The sequence below is a fragment of the Lutra lutra genome, chromosome 8 (genome assembly GCF_902655055.1).
Source record: "Lutra lutra chromosome 8, mLutLut1.2, whole genome shotgun sequence".
In the NCBI taxonomy this organism is placed as follows: Eukaryota; Metazoa; Chordata; class Mammalia; order Carnivora; family Mustelidae; genus Lutra; species Lutra lutra.
The window spans coordinates 46,485,783-46,499,505 of NC_062285.1; the positions used below are offsets into that span (position 1 = coordinate 46,485,783).

General features: G+C 38.4%; 1 protein-coding gene and 1 pseudogene across 3 annotated transcripts in view; both read left to right on the forward strand.

Annotated features, from left to right (window-relative positions):
- Positions 1 to 13,723, forward strand: part of TAFA2 (TAFA chemokine like family member 2) — a 489,998-nt gene that overhangs the window by 353,550 nt on the left and 122,725 nt on the right. The window lies entirely within an intron of this gene.
- Positions 10,412 to 10,789, forward strand: LOC125107897 (ubiquitin-60S ribosomal protein L40-like; annotated as a pseudogene).

The window sequence follows — 13,723 nt, forward strand, 5'->3', positions numbered from 1 at the left end:
CTCTATAACTTTTGGCTTTTGACTGCTGGACTTGCCTTTACCTGAACTCTAAATTTCCCTCATTACTCTTGCTCCTGATCCCTCAAGGGTCTGTTTGCCACCATTCTTACCTTCCCACTGTCTTGATATGATATTCTCAGAAGAGAAACTGAAATAAAACCCTATGGGAAAGCGACATCATTGTTTTCCTTTGCTCCTTTACTAGGAGACTGGTCATAAAAGTAGTAAATGCTTTGTTTAACTGAAGATCTTCAGTATTTAAAAGAGTAAAAGACCTTTTAAGAAAAGGAAACAAGCCTGAAAATTTTCCAAAGTATAATAGATACCAAAGACAACAAGCTGTGTTGGGAGTTACCTTGGAAACATAGATAATTCCTTGGCAACTGATAGCAAATTGTTTTGCTCTCCACCTGAGATTTTTCAGCGGGCTCATTCGTTCTGTCGTCTCTTAACCAATCCCTTTAGTAAGGCTTCCTAGAATGTGAGCAGCTTATTGTCTGCTCTTTGGTTGAATAGTGTGTATTATAAATTAACATGCATATAAAATTAAAGGAAGGTTTGTCAAGGAACAATGGAGGTGGATATTTAATATATACAACCTTATAACCAAAGTAAATTTAAGCAGTTTTAAAATATGCAAGGTTGATTCCTTGTGTCAGTCAAACTGACTGGTTGCGAAACATGCCAAATAACATTATCACTGATTTATCACACTCCCAATATAAATATCCAAGCACAGTGAACTACAGAACTGAGGCACTTCAGGCACATATATAAAAATAGACTTGAAGCATATTAAGGCAGAATTAACCTCAAAATGCCACTGCTTCCCACTTCACAATATACCAAGTCAGAACTCTGTGCTTTGTTAACTCGACTAGTACAGCCCTGCATTCAGTTTGGAATTACTGCCGCTCCCAGTCCAGCAAGGACTTACCCCTCCAGCATGATCTCTATCAGCCTTGTCACTTCTGGGGCTCTCTGCTTCAGAGATCCTGAGCACCTGAGCCCCATGGGCATTTCATAGGCTTTCACAGCTCCAGATCTTTGAATCATGACTCCCAGTATTTGCATATAAGGCTCTTACCATTTGAAATCTTTTCCCCATGTCAGTGTCAACTTTGCCTGGCTAATTTCACCTCATTCTCCTGATACTGACTCTGATTCTTCTCTTACATCTTAGGCAGCATCTAAAACCTCTCTTCTCTACAAAAGCGTTCCTTGATCTTCCCAGACTGGGGTAGATATTCACTTCACTGTTTTATAAGACCATATGCTCCTCTATCTTAGTATTGACAGAATTGCTCACTTCCTGTCTTTCTGGCCTATGTCCCCCACTAGACTATAAATGTCCTTTTCTCTTTTCTTCTTTTTTTTTCTTTTTTTAGAGAGTGGGGGGGGGGAGCACACATGCATGGTGGGGTTAGCAACAGAGGATGACAGAGGATCCTTTTTAAAAAATATTTTATTTATCTTATTTTTTCTAGAGAGGGAGGTGGGGTGGAGTGGGGCAGAGGGAGAGGGAGAATCCTAGGCAGGCTTCACTGCCCAATGTGGAGCCTAACTCGGGGCTCCACCTCACAACCCCAAGATCACGACCTGAGCTGAAATCAAGAGTCATTCGCTCAACGTCCTGAGCCACCCAAGTGCCCCTAGACTGTAAGTTTCTAGAGGGCAAACAATGGCCTACTTCAGGGCCCTAATGGCATAGACAGGTTTTAACATTTGGCACCAACAATCCCAAGTGAAGTCTCTACTCTTTCCTACTTTGTCTTCTTATGTAATAGCTTTGATAACACCTGTACCCTCCAATGCAGGGTTTTTCAACCGTGGTCCTATTGACATTGAGGGTAGATGATTCTTTGTTGTGGGGAACTGTTCCAAGCGCTGTAGGATTTTAGCAGTGTTCCTGATCTCCATCCCTCAAATACAAGGAGCCCATTGCCCCAGCTGTGACAACCAAAAAATGTATTCACACATTGCCTAGTGTCCTTGGAGGGTGAGAGGTGGATTTCTCCCAGTTGGGAATCACTGTTCTAAAGTTACTCTTCTTAATCTATACAAACTTTCTCTTTCTTCTAAACTATTGGAAAATGTACTTTTATATAATGTTTTCTGGGAAATCCAATGCCTATCCTTCTCCCTGTTGTCCCCGCTCCCTGATGCAATTTTGTATCACCTGCTATATAACAGATTCTCAAAAAATGTACGCTGAATCTATTTAAAAACGTCTGGGAAGAATAGATATTTTCAATTGTTAATTTGATTTTTGTTTGTATGTTTGCTTCTCTTTCTGCATCAGTAGGAATAATATAACAATTGCTTGTAAGTTACATCCCAAATCCTGTGCATGGCCCATTAGGCCCCAAATGATTCCAGCTCTTCCTACCTGACTACTCTCATCTCAGATAGTTTTTATTTTCCATCTTGAAGGATTTTTTTTTCTATGTGTCAGTCACCTGTCTGCCTTGAGCCTTGGCAGATGTTGTATTCTCTGTCTGGAATATACTGCCCCCTTTTACCTGCTTATGTGAATTAGCATGCTTTGGGTTGAAAGTTACAGAAATTCATATGCAACAAGCTTTGGAAAAAGGATTCATTGGAAGCATGCTACAGTATCTCACAAGACTGTATGAAGAGTAGGGTCATTGGGCCTTGGGAACAATTGGCCTAAGAATTTAATTGCTGCCTGTATTCACCTGTCTCACCCACCTGCTAGCCTGCCCTTCCCCCTCTGATACAGACTGTATTTTCTTCTCCCACAACTTCTTTATGGGTGAAGAACAGAGAGCCACACCTGTGTGTGGAGTCTCCTGCCTGTGTTGACTATTCTACAAGCTGTGAGGCATTGGTTTTCTTCTCTTAGGTTTAGTCCCCAGAATAGGCTTACCTTAGGTCAAGTGTCTGTGCCTGCTTTAGTCAGCTCAGGTTGTGAGCTAAACTCAGGTAAAACAGACGTGGCAGCACAGGCTACTTTTCCAGAGTTTGTGAGCCACCCAGACAACCCCAGGGTTGTCTACTCCACTGGCTAATTATTTCCAATCCTTCAGTGCTCGTTTCTGATATCATTTCCTCAAAGAACCCTAATTACAGGCTCGTGAAACACTTTTCACTTTTTCATATGCCTATTAAAATTATAATTACTTTCTTATTGGCTTAATTTGTTTACCATCTCTCCTCCCCACTAAAATGCAAGCTTCAGGAATGCAGCAACCATGTCTATTTGTTCTGTGTTATTTTCAGCAATTAGCACAAAGTCTTGCTAAAAGTACATGTCTAATTAGGAGTTATTGAATATAGGAATGAATTCCTGGACTGAGTCGCAAAATTTCAAACCTAGCAAATCAGACATACAAGTGATGTATTAGAAAGGACGTGCCCAACGATTCCAAATAGTCACAGGATTATTAGTGGATTTCATATAATATACACACCATCTATATCAAGAGTATGGCTCATATTTAAATACTATTGCTGTGTACCAGAAGTTCTTTGCAATTTATGCAACTGTTAAGGTAGCACCAATAGGTTAACATTATGATGTGAATAAAGAACAACATTCATTTTTATCCTTGAAAGGAGGTTGCTAAAGATTGGAGAAGGAATCTCATGTGGACATAAGAAGGTATACCACGTAATCTTTGATTGTTGAAAACTCAAATAGTTATAAAAGAAAAAAAATTATATGACTCTGAGATATTGGTTGCCATCCCTGGGCACCTGGATGGCTCAGTTGGTTAAGTGTCTGACTCCTGATTTTGGCTCAGGTCATAATCTTAGGATCATGAGATCAAGCCTCACATCAAGCTTGATGCTAGGCATGGAGTCTGCCTAAGATTCTTTTTTTCTCTCTTCTCCGTCCCTCCCCAACTAAAAAAAAAAAGAATATTGCTTGCTGTCCCTATAAAATCTGTTCATAGTTATATAACTCACAAGATACAGATAAGGTAGAGGAAGTTCAGACATGAAAGATAAAAAATAATGGGTTTGACTACATGGACAGTGAAAACTCTGGTCAGTAAAAAAAAAAAAACAAACACAAATAAACTTTAAATACATGAAACAGACTTCAACAATATTTATGACCTAAGGAGGAATAGCTTAATATATTAAGAATCTCTTATAAGTCAATAAGGGGGAAAAAAAAAATGCTGCATACACTTGTACGGATTAGTAGGAAGTTCACAAAGGACGGAATACAAATTCCCAGTAAACATATAAATATACAGAAATTGGTTTCATTAACTGTTACTTTGTTAGAAGAATAACAGTGATATATATAATACAATAATATAATAATTGTAACTATATGTTATGTATATACTGTATATTTTATATATACAGTTAGCAAAGATTCTGAATATTTAATGGTAGTTAATTATGGTAAAAGGCACTTTTAAACCAGTTTTGAGGAATATAATTAGAATAAATTTCCAAGAAGCTATTTGGTGCTATTTTGTAAGAACTTCATTTTTGTTAAGGAAGTTTATTTATTCAGTGTCACTGAGCCCAGCATTGGTTAGTTAGCCCAACAGCTGGCTTAAGGAGGAAATTATAAAATTTAAAAATGGCAAAAATCCATATTAATTCACCCAACTTTTAGAGAGGACTAAGGCCTTTTCTTTGAGATGGGTTCTCTAAATAGAGTTTTCCCTTATCTTCCCTGAGTAAACAACACTCAGTGTATCTTCTAAATTTCCAGGTCAGGATTCAAGAATCTAAAGCATTTGCAGAATAATCTGTCTGTGGAATCTTTCTAGACATTATCTTCACTAATCTTTGAAAAATTTCTTTCACTCACACCTAACTCCTCAGAAATACATTTTTAGTAACTTGTCTTTCTTGAATCTTACCACAGCTTTTCACATTCATAGAGCATCAGCTTTTGTATTAGTTAATTAAATGACAGAAATGCAGTGGCATGTTTGACTGGTATGTGTTTGGGGACACATGCAAATGATTTCTGATAGGTACTCAATTTAACCAGTAGGAACAAGTAGCCATAAACTAAGACTATGCACAGTTGGTGCTGATGAACCCATTTACCAGAGGCTAGGAAGGGATGACACCAGATAACCCAGAGTTGTCTAAGTGGAAGTGAGTTAAGGGAACATCTATTGTACTTACTATTATTTCAGTACTGAAGATGCTAAGTGCAGTCCTTCAGTTGACTCTGTCTCCTACTGAACTGTGGACCCCTTCAGGAGGGGTGCCCCATCTTGTCCATAGCTCTATTTCTTGAGCCTGTTACAGGGTCTGGCACTTAATAGGTGTTTACCTGTTTTAGACTGAATGAAGAAAGGAAATGGAATGTTTGTGCTCTTTCATTCAGTAATATTTCACTCCTGTAAATCTGTCTTAGGAAAAATTCAGACCTCTGGCAGAGATCTATTAGGAGAAATTCAGACCTGTGGCAGAGATCTGTGTTTAAAAATGTTTATTGAAAGTTTTTTTGACAGTTTAAAAATAGCTATAGGCTTACTCACTGAAGCACTGTTTGTAAAAGATGGAAAATATCCTAAATATGCAATGGTATAAACATAAATTAATTGTGGTAGTATCTGGTAAAATATTATACCATCACTGAAAATAATTTGTTTTTTAATTTATTAAAGTCTTTTTTTCAAAGAACATGGAAAATGATCATATGTATATATTTTAAATTACAGTGAAAACTGTATATAACATTATTCTAATTCTGACAAACAGTTTTTAAATCTGTATATATCAAAGCCTAGAATGAAAAACATTACTGTTAACAGTGGCTTGTCTAGATTGTGTGTAATTTTAATTTTCTTTTTGAGACCTGTTCACAGGTTTTATGTATTACTTTATAGTCAGAAGAAGAAAGTCGTTTGGGGGTAGAACTGATTTTTTTTCCTCAGGCAAAGGGAGGAAATGGATTAGCATTTAGTTAGAAATGCAGAAAACAGTCAAAACAGAGCAGCTGAGACAACAAAAGCAATTATGGAGGATCACAGTCACAGAGAAAGAAAAATTAACAAAGTGACAGGAAAAAAAAAAAGATTGTGTTCCAAAAATTAAGTTTGGAGTGACTAGAACCATGACAGAAATAAATTACATGATTTGACGTAAGGAATAATTGCTGTGGCTTCAATAAGTTACATAGTATTATTGATTTTATTGAATAGAGAATGATAATAAAGAGAAATGGCTGTCATTTCATCCAGAAAGAACAGTCAAATGATTAAATCAACTGTTGGTACGGTTTTAAAGCTAGATAGTTCTTGCAGTTTTTTCCACTTATGTTTTTAAAATATTTTATTTATTTATTTGATAGAGATGACAAGTAGGCAGAGAGAGCGGCAGGGAGGAAGCAGGCTCCCCATCAAGCAGAGAGCCTGATGCAGGGCTGGATCCCAGGACCCTGAGATCATGACCTGGGCTCAAGGCAGAGGCTTAACTCACTGAGCCATGCAGGCATCCCTTTCCTGCTTATTCTTATCTGCAGGGTTTGTGCATGGTTTGAAGTGATCTAATTAGGACAGTCCCCCATGAGTTGATGTCTTCCCAGGAAGGGACGTGGAAAAACATGTACTGACTTCTTGGCAAAACATTGTACAAATCCCCGTACACTGGGTCAGTACACAACCGTAAAGAGACTTATCACCTGCGGGTGTGCTCTGTTGCAAATGGAGCTGCAGACTGGCCTGAAGGCCCTGTCAGTCTGCCAGATTTCCCTCTGCAGAAGCCAATGTCATTGGGTCAGGCTGAGGTCAACATTGTGAATCAGAGGGTTTATTCATAGCAGAAATAAGAGCTAATGTGCAGGTAAGGAATCCAGTAGCATCCCACAGCACCAGACAGCCCGATGCTATTGATCTTACTGATTTCCTGCTCATGTGGCCAGATTCTCATTTCTTTTGAGTAAGAAGAAGCAGCAGATCTCTGGAATATAGACACATGTCCACAGTTGGACCCAGGAGCAAAATGATGAAATAGGGCAAAAGCCATATCTAAGCTACGTTGATTCATGGTGCTTGTGAGACTCAAGTGAGATAATGTGTATGAAAGTATTTAGATCTGTGTTTTGCATGTGAAATAAACAGTGTAAGTGAGAAAAGGGAGCAATACATTTCAGTGAGAAGGGATTTATGGTAAAGGGATATCTCTGGGTCTTGAAGGATAAGCAGAATTTTAACGGCTTCAGTAAGTGCAGCGATTTCCATCCTTGGTGTAGGGACCAACCTTGGCTGTGTAAGAATCACATGGGAAATTTACTAATAATGGAGAATCTCTAGGCTTGACCCTAGATCTTGCAGCAGGGCTATATCATGTGTATTTTAGACCTCTCCCAATTATTCTGATGCACAGCCCAGTTTGAGATCATTGAAGTTGGAGCTGTGGGTGGAGAACAACAGCATAATGAAATCCAAGGAAGTGTGGAGGTTTGTGTGATGTTTGTAGTGAGTCACCCCAGTTTATTTGAGGAAGAGAGTTCTGGAACTCTATAGATGAAGACAAATTCAAAAAGGTAGTTTGGGTTATTATATAAAGGATCTTGTGCTATGCCAGAGGGATGTGACTTTACTGGATAGGTGATAGAGATTCACTGAAGATTGAGGAGATATTAAGAGTGATGTTCTTGCCTGAGAATCAGGAATATAAATTTGAACACCTATGGACGGTAGGTAGGAAGAACCATGCTGCCTTTAAATTCATGGTTATGAAATTAATTAAGACATAGTTGTAATTAATCTCATTGTTGGCTCATAAACATCAACTATGCCCTGGTCCCAATCCCAGAAGATCTGATATAATTGTTCTGGGGTGGAGTGTCGGTGTTGATAGGAAGTAAAGATTCCCCCAAGTGATTCTACTATGCAACCAGGCTGCCATAGTTAATTCTCCTGTCTACTAATACAACTATTTCACAATTTCTCTTTCTTTCTGAATGGTCTTCATCTTCTTACCTCTTGATCTTTAGGTGTTGACTTTGTTTTGTTTTGTTTTTTTTCTCTCCAGAAAATAAAAAACAATTTTTTCTCTTCTGCTAGAGGAGATGAATATCCAAGGACCAGAGAATCCCTAACTCTCTGCATATAAATACTAGATAAATCCTCTCTTACTAACTCAAGGTCGTCTTTGTTATTTTTTATTTTTCTCCCCTGCATCATCAACTATTTCCTCTCTATTGGATCATTCTTATTAACATAAAAACACATTTATTTCTCCAAATCCCACGTTCAAGTGCTGCTTCATTTATTCGCTCCAAATTAGAGCAAAATTCCTTCAAGGAGTTTGAATGTGCTGGCTCTACCTTTTATCTTTCTGTTTTCTCTTTCAACCACTTCATTCAGGTCTTGGTTCCCATCAGTCTTTTAAATCTGCTCTTGTCAAGGTCACCAAGGATCTTCATGTTGCTAAAACTGATAGTATATTCCCAACACTCACTTTATTGGACATTACAGCAGATATTGACACAGAGCACATGTTCTATTAAGATGTTTCCTTATTTACTTTTCTTGGATACCCTTTCTTTCTTGGTTCTCTTCTAACTTCCCTTGCCATCTTTTCTCCATTTCCTTGAAGAATCCTCCTCATCTTTCTCACTCAGTACTTGGATCTCCTCTTTTGTTTGTCTATAACTCCCACAATGTGGTCAGCCTGTCCCATGGCTTTGAATAGTATTTATATACTCATGACTTCCAAAAAATTTTTTTATCTAGCCCCAACTTTCCCCCTTATTTACATAGTTATAGATCCAACTCTTTAAGTGACATCTCCCATTTATATCTAACATGCATCTCAAACCTAATTTTTCTAATATCATAGTTTGACTTCCCAACTCTTGCCCCAAATCTACTCTTTTCTCAGTCTTCCCCATCTCCATTCTCCAGTTGCTAAGATTCTTGGAATGATCCTTGACACTTCTCTTTCTCTCACATTCAACTTTCAATTCATCAGCATGTCCTGTTGACATCTTCAAAATATATTCTTATATTCTTAAGTTTTCATTACCTGTACAGCTACCATTTGATTTTCCCAAGGCATTCTTAGTTCATGATGGTTAATAGCATTCCCTTTTCCTCTAAAAGGTGACCTAATTTGGACAATAGTCATCTTAGTTACCACCTTAATCCACATCACTATCATCTCTCTCACAGACTATAGCCATTGACTCTCACTAGTCTCTCTGATTTCATTCTTTTGCCCAATAGTCTGTTCTCCACACAGTGGCTGATATGAGCTTTTTGGAATATAAACCATCGAGTTACCCCTCAAGCCCTCCTGCACCTTCCATCCATAGGGTAGGCCAGATTATACTACAGAAATACATCCCAGTGATGAGACCCTTGCCCCTGCCAAATATTGTCACTCATATACCATGTCCACTGTATGTCTGGCTGGGGACTGGAATAGTGATCTCTTTTCCCAATAGTTCCTCAGGGACCCAAGCTAACAGAGACTTTACCTTGTAGTTCCACCACCTGGAACTTATAGCCACGCAGGTGAAAAGAGAGGCTCAAAGGATCCTGCATGACATTTTTCTTGTCTCAGCTGAAATATAACCTGTTGCTCTCACTCATATTTCATTGGCCACACCTAGTCAAAAGGTCTTGCCCAACTGAGAAGAATATTTTCTGTGACCCAAAAAGGAGAGAGAAGCTGGAGATTCATGAACATATTTAATGTTTCACACATCATCTTACTCAGAATAAAATCTAAAGCCTTTGTGATAGCCAAAAGATCTCATATAGTCTGCTTCCTGGATAACTCTAGTTACATCTTCTGCCACTGTCCTACTTCCTCACTCTACTCCAGCTATTCCTGCCTTCTTGTTATTTTTGAACACTCTGGTCATAGACCTCTTCCTGGAATGATCTCTCAATATGAATAAGACTGGATTCCTCATTTTATGTAGGTCTGTGATTAAATACATCCTATTAAAAATGTCTTCCATTGCCACTCTATATAAAAATAGTACCTCTCTGTCCTTTTCAACCTGCTTTATATTTCTTCATATCACTTGTTTCTGCTTGGACTACTATGTTATTGTATGCCAATTTATTTTCTATTTTTACTAGAACTTATGTGTCATCAGAGGAAGGATATTATCTGTTTGGTGTTCAGCTATATATGTTCAGTTTTAGAACAGTGTCTGACATACCTTCTAGGTACACAATAAATATTTATTGAATGATTAATGAATAAATGAAGTGATAACTTAAACCCTAGTAGTGGATGAGCTAATCAAGAGGAGATAGTAGGGAAGAGAACTAAAGAAATAACCTCTAAGACTGCCTTCTTTCAAGAGTTTGTTAGAGGAAATGAACCACGAAAAAGATGAGGTAGGGAATCAGAATGCAGTATTTCACTTTCTCTTCAATGAGGTGGCCGAGGGGTTTGGTGGTGGCAGCCTTGCGAATTCATGCCAACAGACACAGAGATGCAGATTTTTGTGAAGACCCTGATGGGTAAGACCATCACCCTCTAGGTTGAGCCCACTGATAATGTCAAAGTCAAAATCCAAGACAAGGAAGGCATCCCACCTGACCTGCAGCGTCTGATTTTTGTGGGCAAACAGCTGGAAGATGGCCACACTCTGTCAGACTACAATATCCAGAAAGAGTCTACCCTGCACTTGGTGTCTTGGCTCTGGGGTGGCATCATTGAGCCTTCCCTCCATGCGCTGGCCCAGAAATACAACTGTGACAAGATGATCTCCTGCAAGTGTTGTGCTCGCCTACACCCCCATGCTGTCAACTGCCCCAAGAAGAAGTGTGGCCACACCAACAACCTGCACCCCCAAAAGAAGGTTAAATAAGGCTCCTCCACTGCCTCTTCTGCAGGGTGGCCTCCTGCCCAAGCCCCAAGGGTCTGGGTCCTCAATAAAATTTCGCCTTTATTGACTGGAAAAAAAAAAAAAAAGAATGCAATATGTCAGGAATGTGAAGGTAGGACGGAGGTTTAAAGACTGGTGCTTGCAAGATTTAAGGATATGAAAAATGTGCAGAAGACATTAGGTTCAGTAAATAATAAAGCTATGTATGTTCTGGTTATTTGTTGCTGCATAATCAGCCATCTCAAACTTAGTGGCAAAAAGATAATTTCCATATGCTCATGGATTCTTTGGATTAGGAATTTGGACATGGCACAATGGGGCTTATTTGGGTTTCGGGTTGGGAACACTCCATTGACTTCAAGTGACTTAGGGACTGGGGCTGGAATCATCTGGAGGCTTTGTTCACATATCTGGTCGCCTGGTCTGGCATAGCTTGGAGATGGGACTTGGCTGGGACTATTGACCAGGGCACCTACAGGCTAATCCAGGTTGGTGCTGGGGTTGTCTCTGAGAGGAAGTGTCCAGAGTGGGAACATCTGGTAGGTGAGCTTTCCAAGAGAAGCAGATATAAATTGCATAGCCTTTCTGATCCAGCTTGGGAAATCACACAGTGTCTTTGTGTTGTTGCATGGTGTTGGGTACAAGCAATTAACTATGACCAGTGCAGATGAGGGAGGATAATTAGACTCAAAAGTTGGGGGTAGGGTAAGTGATTACATCTCTTTATTGGCAAGTGGCAAGACCACAGTGCAAAAGGGCATGTGAGAAGGGAAATTTCATGACTACCATCTTTGAAAATACAATTTGCCACAAGTGACAACTTTTGATAAAACTATTTATATAGATTTCTCTAAGTTTGGTGCTAAAAGAAAGAGAAGAGATGGACTGGATTAGACTTACCTGGAATATTTCAAACTTCTTATTTTCAAATAATAACAATAATAATAATAATAGTAATAGTAATAATAATAACCCAAAGAGTTGAACCAAAGAGATTAAGTGACCTGAGCAAGGGCACACAATTTGGAGGAAAACCAGTTGCTGGCAAACACCACTCAGAAGCCCCCTTGCTTTCTGATTTCCTATTCCATTGCAATAGTCTGGAATTCTGTGGGATGGTGTGATCCAGAATCTGCTCTGGTCAGGGTAAATGTGGATTCAGGGCCTTCCATCTCTGCTTCAACCACAGCAGCTCTGAGTTGATCAGTTTTATATTGGGGTCCCATTTGGGATTATATTTTGCTGCTAAAAAAATTGAAAACAACAAAGTAGATGTTCTCAAAATTCCCTTCATTTCCAAATTTCTATGTTCCTATTTTTCTATACAGCTCATAAACTGACATTGACAGCAATTCCAAACATTGAGGACAGGCCAGGGGAAGAAGAAAGTGAAAAGTACCAGTTGTTGCAGATCTGTACAGACCAAGCACTGAGTTAGGGTCTTTACAGATGGGATCCATTCAAATCCTTTCACTCCTGCAAAGTACATGTTATTATCCAAAGGGTTCAAATAGTTCAGATCTTTTGTCTAGTGTCACTCAATGATTCAAAACTAAATCAGGTCGTCTACAAAGATGGTGTTCTTTTTTTCCTCCTTCTTTGTTCACAAAAGACTTCATTATCTAGTGATGCATACTGAGACCATACAGAAATCTTCATGGTCCACTTCACATGCAGTAGAAGGATCTTAACTTTATAATAAGTGAGTGTCAACTGTTTTATGCAATATAAAACTTTAGATTTATGAACATACCTTAGAATTTAATTCTGTGATTGTGAAATATGACTTTGGCCTTGGCTTCTGTGGGCCTAATACGTATCCAGTGTACTTCTACTGGACATAAAAACAAGTTTTTATTCAGCTAAACTTTATTTTTACAGCTAAACAAGCTTTTTTTTCATAGCAATCAGTTGCAATAAATACATGGTTGGGTTGTGTTTGTTTTGTTTTGATTTTTTTTTTTAAATTGTGCTTGTGGGGACGCCTGGGTGGCTCAGTTGGTTAAGCAGCTGCCTTCGGCTCAGGTCATGATCCCAGCGTCCTGGGATCGAGTCCCACATCGGGATCCTTGCTTGGCGGGGAGCCTGCTTCTCCCTCTGCCTCTGCCTGCCATTCTGTCCGCCTGTGCTCGCTCTCTCTCCCTCTCTCTCTGACAAATAAATAAATAAAAAAAAATCTTAAAAAAGAAAAAAAAGAAACAGTGGTTTCTCCTTTTAAATTGTGCTTGTGAAAGTTTTTGAACTCTATTTTTGTTAGAACATGAACCGAAGTAGAGTGGAGGAACAAGGTATTTTAGAGTACTACATTTTCCTCTCAGACTTTCTTCTTTTTTGTACATTGTGTTACTTATGTTTGGATGGAAGATGACTGGAAGTAATTACAGTTTTTTTAATGGTATCAGTGTTTATATGCTAAATAATTCTAGAGAGATTAGAATGATGATATCATCCATACTATTCTACCTTATTACTCAGATGATGATGATGATGATTATCTACATTTCATAAAAACTTTTGGATCAAGAAGATAAGTTCTTTCTAAAATATCTAGCTAATGTATTTTTCCTTGATATTTATTAATCACATGTATTTTCCTGTTTGTTTAACTCTTTGGATTTCTTAAATCATTTTCAACATAAAATTAGCAGCTTTCATTATTCAATATAAATTGTTACAGCATTTTACTCTTAGAAAAATACATTTGCATTAGTGACTGAAATTATTTTAAATAAGAAACATAAAAGGAGACTTCCTCCAAGTTACATATTCACATAGTAACAGTGGATTGAAATGATTTGTCTTTGATTTATACTAATATTGTGATTAGAAATGGTAATCTACCCATTACATGATCATTGATCACATACAAGTTCAATGAGGCCAGAAATGGCATTGAAGTAGGCTTTTGACTCCTTG